This window comes from Triticum aestivum, chromosome 6A (assembly GCF_018294505.1).
Source record: "Triticum aestivum cultivar Chinese Spring chromosome 6A, IWGSC CS RefSeq v2.1, whole genome shotgun sequence".
Taxonomy (NCBI): Eukaryota; Viridiplantae; Streptophyta; class Magnoliopsida; order Poales; family Poaceae; genus Triticum; species Triticum aestivum.
In genome coordinates this window covers 280514006-280523439 of record NC_057809.1, presented here as the reverse complement: position 1 = coordinate 280523439, position 9434 = coordinate 280514006, and positions in this window count along the sequence as shown.

Below are 9434 nucleotides of genomic sequence, written 5' to 3'. Positions count from 1 at the left end.
CGGCGACCCCGGCCGCGCCGCCCCTCGCCACCTCGTCGCCGGATCGGGCCTCCCCCGCTGCTCCGGCCTCCTCCCGCGTCTCCGGCGAGCTCCAAGTCCGGCGAACGGCGCCGACGAACCTCGAAGAACGCGCCGTGAACAGTGTCGTGAACAGTACCCGCGAGATCCCGATCTGGATCTGAGTTCTCGGTTGACTTTTTCGTCCCTAACCCTAGTTTTTTATGCATACTTTGACCGCCCGTAACTTTTCATCCGTACCTCCGATTTGGGCATACGGTATATCACAATGTTCGAATCGACGAGTACATCATTTCATTACATTGTGTCATTTTCATTTGAGTTCATCTTGATGCCCGAAATGCTGTTAGAAGGAGGCTTCGTGAGTTAATTGTCAGATCTGCTAATTCATCTTAGACTTTTGTCATTTTTGCCATGATTATTGTGTGCACGCTATGCCTGTGAGTCCTTCATATGTTTTGTTAAGCATTTTGTCTTCTTTCCAGAGGTGCAACCCATGCATTTTTAGGATGTGTGTGGTGACTTGTGCAAGCTTGCAAAGTGAGGCACCCGGGAAATCTATTTTCAGGGACTTGGTTGTTTTCACTAAGTCTGGGATATTTTAGTTCATGATGCCATATGTTCAGCTTGTTTGCTAGTGATCCGTGCCACTTTTGAGGATGATCAGTAAGGGACTTTTGTTATCCAAGTTATGCTCTACCCATCCATGTCTTTTTTTGCAATTATGGAGCATCCTAACTTGAGTCAATCGAGCTCTACTTTTGCTTCGTGGTGAATCTGGGCAGATCGTCAACTTGTTTGCGATTTTGCCGCTGTTGTTGTAGTTGATCCGTGCATGCTATGCCATTGTTCTTGCCATGTCTAGCTTGTATTTTGTGCCTTCTTAATGGATGTATGATTTCCTTGCCATGACTTGCACCGTGGTGAGTGCATCGAGCTCGTTTACATGCCTTCGTGAGTTATATTTCAGCATGTCTCAGTTTTCACTAAGTCTGAAAACTGATTGTGTTTTAGCTATGTTCGTGTGCCCGTTAATATATTTTGTGAACCCTTTTGGCCCCAGGTCACTTTGGGTATTTTGTTAAGCTTGTTGAGTAGCTCCATGCCATGTTCTTACTTGTCATGTTCAGGTCATTTATCATGTTGTTTTGCTGCTCCGAAGAGAGCATCGTGATCTGAAATTTCAGACTAGTGTTAATTTCACTAAGTCTGGAATCTGTTTTGCATTTGCGTTTTTGCCATGCTTGTTTGAACCTCATAATGGATGAATTGGCCGTGGATCAGTGCTAGTCTTTTGTTAAGCATCTTGTGGGCATCCCTGCCATGTATTTTGTTGTCATGTTTGGTGGCTGTAGCATGTTCATTTCGTTGCATTTAGATGCCTACTTGCTGTAAATCGCAGACCGGTGTCATATCTTAAAACGCTTGCCTTTTCCAAACCGTAACTCCGATTCCAATGATCTTTATATCGTTTTCAAGCGATTTCATCCCCTCTATCCAGTGGCACCCTTGAAATTCCAAGTTGAGGCCAGGGTCATGTTTTTCCTGTCATAACTTGCATTTTGCATTCCGCATCGCATCCCGCATAACATATCATCATTTCATCATATTGCTTGGTCTTGCACGTGGTTGATTGTATCCTTGTTGCTTGTTTGTCTTGTTGGGTAGAGCCGGGAGAAGAGTTCGCTACCGAGGAGCCCGTTGAGTTTGCTTGTGAGGATCCAGTCAACTCTGACAACTGTGCAGGCAAGATGATCATACCCTCGAAATCACTACTATCTTTGTTATGCTAGTTTGCTCGCTCTTGCTTTACCAATGCTACGATGCCTACCTTTTACTTGTCAGCCTCCTAATTGCCATGTCAACCTCTAACCCACCATGTCCTAGCAAACCGTTGATTGGCTATGTTACCGCTTTGCTCAGCCCCTCTTATAGCGTTGATAGTTGCAGGTGAAGATTGGAGGCCGTTCCTTGTTGGAACATTTATTTTACTCGTTGGGATATCATTATATTGCTATGTTATCTTAATGCATCTATATACTTGGTAAAGGGTGGAAGGCTCGGCCTCTCGCCTAGTGTTTTGTTCCACTCTTGCCTCCCTAGTTTCCGTCATATCGGTGTTATGTTCCCGGATTTTGCGTTCCTTACGCGGTTGGGTTATAATGGGAACCCCTTGATAGTTCGCCTTGATTAAAGCTTTTCCAGCAATGCCCAACCTTGGTCTTACCATTTGCCACCTAGCCTTTTCTTTCCCTTGGGTTCTGCAGACTCAAGGGTCATCTTATTTTAACCCCCCCGGGCCAGTGCTCCTCTGAGTGTTGGTCCCACTGAGCGATGTCCGAGGCTACCAGGGGCAACTCTGGGCTGGCTTACCCGACGTCTGGCTCATCTGAGTGTGCCCTGAGAAAGAGATATGTGCAGCTCCTATCGGGATTTGTCGGCACATTCGGGCGGTGTTGCTGGTCTTGTTTTAACCTGTCGAATTGTCTTGTTGTACCGGGTTGCCGAGTCTGATCGGTGTGTCTCGGGTGGAGGTCTATTCCTTTGTTGACCGTGAGAGCTTGTCATGGGCTAAGTTGGGACTCCCCTGCAGGGATTGAACTTTTGAAAGCCGTGCCCGCGGTTATGGGCAGATGGGAATTTGCTAATGTCCGGTTGTAGATAACTTAAACCTTAATTAATTAAAATGAATCAACTGTGTGTGTTACCGTGATGGCCTCTTCTCGGCGGAGTCCGGGAAGTGGACACGGTGTTGGAGTAATGCTTGCGCAGGTTGCTCTTCTAGATTCTCGATCGCGCTTTGCCTCCTCTTCTCGCTCTCTTTTGCGGATAAGTTAGCCACCACATATGGTAGTCGCTTGCTGCAGCTCCACTTATATTTGCCTTATCCTTCCTATAAGCTTAAATAGTCTTGATCGCGAGGGTGCGAGATTGCTGAGTCCCTGTGGCTCACAGATACTACAACTCCAGATGCAGGTCCAGGTGATTCCGCTCCAGGTGACGAGTACGAGCTCAAGTGGGAGTTCGACGAGGACTCTCAGTGTTATTATGTTTCCTTTCCCGATGATCAGTAGTGGTGCCTAGTTGGGGTTTGATTCAGGGCCTTGTCGCATGTTGGGTTTTCTTCTATTTTGGCGCCATAGTCGGGCCATGAGTGTTTGAATGATGGATGTTATTTATGTACTCTGATGTGACGTGGCGAGTGTAAGCCAACTATGTATCTTCCCCTTTTTATCATATATTACATGGGATGTTGTGATGATTTCCTAACTTGCGACATTGCTTTCAATGCGATTATATCTCTAAGTCGTGCCTCGACACGTGGGAGCTATAGCCGCATCGAGGGCGTTACAAGTTGGTAATCAGAGCCTTCCCGGACCTTAGGAGCCCCATTGCTTGATCGTTTTTAGCAGCCGAGTTGTGTCTAGAAAAATGTTTTGAGTCATTTAGGAATTATATATCGGAGAGCTTAGGAATTCTTTTTACTTCCCAATCTCCTCATCACTCTGGTAAGGCATCCTGACGTAGAGTTTTGACTCTTCTCTTCTCAAATTTCACTAAATTTTTTTTAGGATCACGCGAGTATCTTGGATTTGTTCCGATGGCTTATGATGAGAACACTGTCTTGGTGCCTCCTGTTAGGGGTTTAGTGGAAGTGTCCCGGGGAGTTGAGCTCTGAGGTGTTGTCATCAAAATTTTATCGTTGCAATTCTGGAATACTTGAGATATGTTCGCCGACATCGAAAATCTCTTTTATGCAGTTCGTTGGTGAGATAACCTCGACGCCACCCAGTACTGTGGCGGGAGTTCGGGAGTATCGCCATAACTTGTATAACGGATGCTTTTCGAAGGTTGAGGTAGATGGTTTCCGAAGTTTTCTTGGTTATGTGTTGAAGGATGGATACAGCTGGATGTAGGATTTGCTAGTTTGGGTGAGATATTATGCTTCCCCTGTATCCCCAACACCTGATTGCATAACCGGAAAGGTTCGGGAGTTTCATAGGTGGGAATTCTAGTAGCTCTAGTTCTTCTTCCACGGATATTGGTTTGAGATTGGGATTTCTTACCGATTATTCGTTCTTGATCCGTATCTTGTTGATTTATTTCTCTACCTTAATTCTACGTGGCTTCTCAATTTATGGATATGTGACCACTTGAAGAGGAATGCGTTCGTTCATTTTGTTCGGATGTGAAGACTATATGTTGCAATTTTCATTCCGTTGGTTTCAACTACATTTATTTGTCCATGTGCTAACGGTGGTCAACCTCTTCAGGATGGCTCCCGCTAAGAGCACCAGTCAGAACCAGAATCAAGATCCGCCACCGCCTCCACCTCCTCCAGAGGCATGGCAAGCTGTGATGGCCGCAACCAATGCAAACACTCAGCTGATCATGCAAATTCTCCAAGAGCGCAATCAAGGCAGTCAAGGGAATCAAGGCAGCAACCAGAGTCACTTTGCTACACTCAACCAGTTCCTTGCTAAAGGGCCAAAGACTTTCAGTAATTGTGTTGAGGCAACGATGCTGACGATTGGTTTGTGGATCTGTGTAAGCATTTCGAGTGCAGCAACGTCAGGCCTGAGGACTTTGTCAAGTTCGCTTCCTTCCAACTCAAAGATCAAGCTGCAGAATGGTTCCAGCAGTACAAGGATTCTAGAGGTGGACGTGTTATCACTTGGGATGATTTCCGTCGAGATTTCCGAGTTCATCACATTCCGCAGAGCGTGGTTGAAAGCAAGCGTGAGGAATTCCGCAATCTGAAGCAAGGTTCTTTATCTGTCTATGACTACAACAAATTGTTCCAGAAGCTTGCCCGCTTTGCCAAGAAGGAGGTGCCTGATGAGAAGAGTATGATATATCAGTTCAAGGGTGGTCTCAGAGAAGATATTCAGCTCGCTCTTGTCCTCTTCGAGCCCTTGAGGTACGATGAGTTCTACAACATGGCACTGAAGCAAGAGGCTACTCAGTTGAGGTGTGATGCTTCCAGGAAGCGAGTCAGAGATGTTACTCCTTCTTCCTCTACTCAAGTGGCCAAGCAGCAGAAGTTTTGGCTTCCTCCTCCTCCGTTCCGTCAGCCATATCAGCAGAAGAGCAAAGGTGGCAGTGGTTCTTCCCACCCACCCAACCCAGGCTTTCAGAACAAGACTTCGTCTCAAGCTCCAAGATCGAGAGCTCCGTATCACCGTCCGCTTTCAGAGGTCACGTGCAACAAGTGCCAACATAAGGGTCACTATGCCAACAAGTGTTTCAACCAGAGGCGTCTTCCTCCTCCTCCTCCTGTCAGATCGGCAAGTACAGCTGTGGTCAAGCATAACCCCAAGTCCGCCAAGGTCAATTTGATGAATGCAGCTCAGGCAGAGGACTCGTCAGATGTGATCATGGGTAACCTTCCTGTTAATGACATTCCTGCTAAAGTTCATTTTGACACGGGTGCATCGCATTGTTTCATCTCGAGGCCATTTGTTTCTAAGCATGAGTTGCCTTGGCAAGATTTGCCTAGACAGTTATCTGTGGTTTCTCCGGGTAAATTTATGAATGCAAGTGCGTTTGCCCCAGATGTTTCTATCACATTGGGCGATTACAAATTTCTCTCTTCTCCGGTGGTTCTTGGTAACTCGGATATTGATCTTATTCTCGGAATGGATTGGCTTTCTAAGCACAAGGCACATCTTGATTGTGCTGCCAGGCAGATTCAAGTGACTCATTCGTCTGAGGATGTAATTGTCTTTGCCGCTCGGGATAATACTATCCGTCTGTTTTCTCTCAATGAGAAGGGTGAATTGGATGCTATCTCTCAAATTCCAGTCGTTTGCGAATATCAAGACGTCTTTCCAGAAGAGCTCCCAGGAATGCCTCCGCACCGGCCAGTTGAATTCGTTATTGAACTTGAACCTGGCACGGAACCTGTGTGCAAACGTCCTTACAAGCTCGGACCTGAAGAATTGAAGGAGCTGAAGAAGCAACTCGATGAGCAAGAAAGATTGGGTCTCATCCGGCCTAGTACTTCTCCGTGGGGTTGTGGTTTTTTTTTTTGTGAAGAAGAAGGATGGAACGGACCGACTTTGTGTTGATTACCGTCCAGTGAACAAGAAAACCATCAAGAACAAATACCCACTTCCCAACATCAATGAGCTGTTCGAACAACTCAAAGGTGCCCAAGTATTCTCCAAGCTTGATCTCCGTATGGGTTATCACCAAATTCGCATTCGTGAAGAAGATATTCCCAAGACAGCATTCAGAACAAGCTTTGGTTCATATGAATACACTGTCATGTCTTTTGGCCTCGCCAACGCTCCTCTGACGTTCTCTCGCATGATGAACTTCATCTTCAACGCATACACCAATGACTTCGTTTTGGTCTATCTCGATGACATTCTGGTTTTCTCGAAGAACAAGGAAGATCATGCCAAGCACTTGCGTTTGGTGCTTGATAAGCTCAGAGAACATCAGTTCTATGCCAAGTTCTCCAAGTGTGAATTTTGGCTCGATGAGGTTCTTTATCTTGGTCATATCATCTCTGCCAAGGGCATTTCCGTGAATCCCGAGAAGGTATCCGCAATTGTGAATTGGGAACCTCCTCAGAACGTGAAGCAACTCCGCAGTTTTCTCGGTCTCGCAAGCTATTGCCGAAGATTCGTTGAAAACTTTTCTAAGATCGCGAAGCCTCTCTCTAATCTTCTTTAGAAGCACGTCAAGTATGTTTGGTCTCCGGAGTGTGATATTGCTTTCAACACTTTGAAAGAGAAGTTGATCACTGCTCCAGTTCTGACTCCGCCTGATGAATCCAAGCCGTACGAGGTCTTTTGTGATGCCTCTCTCCAAGGTCTTGGCGCAGTATTGATGCAAGAGAAGAAAGTTGTTGCTTATACATCTCGCCAGTTGAAGCCTAATGAGAAGAACTACCCCACTCATGACCTCGAGTTGGCGGCAGTTGTGCATGCTCTGTTGACTTGGAGACATCTTCTATTGGGAAGAAAAGTGGACATTTTCACTGATCACAAGAGTCTCAAGTACATCTTCACTCAGCCTAATCTCAACCTAAGGCAAACTCGATGGGTCGAAATGATTCAAGAGTATAATCCGAGTATTGAGTATACTCTAGGCAAGGCCAATGTGATTGCTGACGCTTTGAGCAGAAAGGCCTATTGCAACAATCTGATTCTCAAGCCTTATCAACCCGAGCTTTGTGAAGCTTTCCGCAAACTTAATCTGCAAGTTGTTCCTCAAGGTTTCCTCGCCAACCTTCAAGTCTCTCCTACCTTAGAAGACCAGATTCGCCAAGCCCAGCTTCTTGATGCTATGGTGAAAAAGGTGAAGATTGGGATTGCCAAGAGTCAGTCCAAGTACAAGTGCTACCACCTTGATGACAAGGACACTCTCTTCTTCGAGGATCGTATTGTTGTGCCCAAAGGTGAACTTCGTAAAGTGATCATGAACGAGGCTCACAATTCTCTCCTCTCCATCCACCCTGGGAGCACGAAGATGTATCAGGACCTTAAGCAAGCTTATTGGTGGACTCGAATGAAGCGCGAGATCGCTCAATTCGTGAATGAATGTGATGTCTGTAGAAGAGTGAAGGCAGAACACCAAAGGCCAGCTGGTCTCCTCCAACCTCTTGCCATTCCAGAATGGAAGTTTGACCACATTGAAATGGACTTCGTGACTGGGTTTCCAAAGTCCAAGCGTGGCAATGATGCTATATTCGTCGTCATCGACAAACTCACCAAAGTGGCTCACTTTCTGCCTATCAAAGAGTCGATCACTGCAGCTCAATTGGCGGAACTCTATACCTCTCGTATTGTCTCTCTGCACGGTATTCCTCAAGTGATATCTTCAGACCGGGGCAGCATCTTTACCTCCAAGTTTTGGGATTCTTTTTAGAAGGCCATGGGCACCAACATCCGCTTCAGCACTGCTTTCCATCCTCAAACAAGCGGTCAAGTTGAGCGTGTCAACCAGATTCTTGAAGATATGCTCAGGGCTTGTGTGATCTCCTTCGGCATGAAGTGGGAGGATTGTCTTCCTTATGCTGAATTCTCATACAACAACAGTTTTCAAGCAAGTTCGGGCAAGGCCCCTTTTGAAATTCTGTATGGCAGGAAGTGCCGTACCCCTCTCAACTGGTCTGAAATCGGTGAACGTCAGCTGCTGGGTAATGACTTAATCACAGAAGCAGAAGAAATGTGCAAAGTCATTCGTGATAACCTCAAAGCAGCCCAATCCCGTCAAAAGAGCTACTATGATAGTAAGCACCGTGATTTGGCTTTCGAGATCGGAGATCATGTTTACCTCCGTGTCTCTCCTATGAAAGGTACTCATCGCTTCGGTATCACAGGGAAGCTTGCCCCTAGATACGTGGGACCTTTCAAGATTGTTAGCAAGAGAGGCGACCTCGCCTATCAACTCGAGCCTCCTTCAAACTTTGCAAATGTTCATGACGTGTTCCACGTCTCTCAGCTTCGAAAGTGCTTCAAGACGCCTGACCGCATCGTCAACTTCGAGGACATTGAGCTCCAAGAAGATCTCTCTTATCGTGAGCACCCAGTTGCTATTCTTGAAGAGACTGAACGCAAGACTCGCAACAAGTCAATCAAATTTCTCAAAGTCAAGTGGTCTCACCATTCCGACCGTGAAGCTACCTAGGAACGCGAGGATCACCTCCGTTCTGAGTACCCGGAGTTCTTTCAGTCCTAGATCTCGGGATGAGATCTTTTCGTAGTGGTGGAGTGTTGTAACGCCCCAGATACGACTTTCCCAATTTGTACTCCAACTCTTGCCGTTTCCGGCGTTAAGTTATATTTATTTCTCGGGTTCGGGTCTTTGTCTCCGTGTTTTGTTCTCGTTTTCATGCATCTCATATCATGTCATCATGTGCATTGCATTTGCATACGTGTTCGTCTCATGCATTCGAGCATTTTCCCCGTTGTCTGTTTTGCATCTCGGCGCTTCGTTCTCCTCCGGAGGTCATTTCTAGCTTTCTTTCATGTGTGGTGATTAAACATTTCCGGATTGGACCGAGACTTGCCATGCGGCCTTGGTTTACTACCGGTAGACCGCCTGTCAAGTTTCGTACCATTTGGACTTCGTTTGATACTCCAACGGTTAACCGAGGGACCGAAAAGGCCTTGTGTGTGTTGCAGCCCAACACCCCTCCAATTTGGCCCAAAACCCACCAAACTTTGCTCCATGTCCTAGAGCGTTCGATCACGATCGCGTGGCCGAAAACCGCACCTCATTTGGACTCTCCTAGCTCTACTTATGCCTATATATACCCCCTCGATTTTCGGATCTCGTCTTCCCCGTCCAAACCCTACCCCCAAAAAAAAAACATCTCCGCGCCGAGCCGGACACGTCCGACCCGGCCAGACAAAAATCGCCACCCCGCCGCCGCCACGTCAGCACCCGCGGGACCGCTT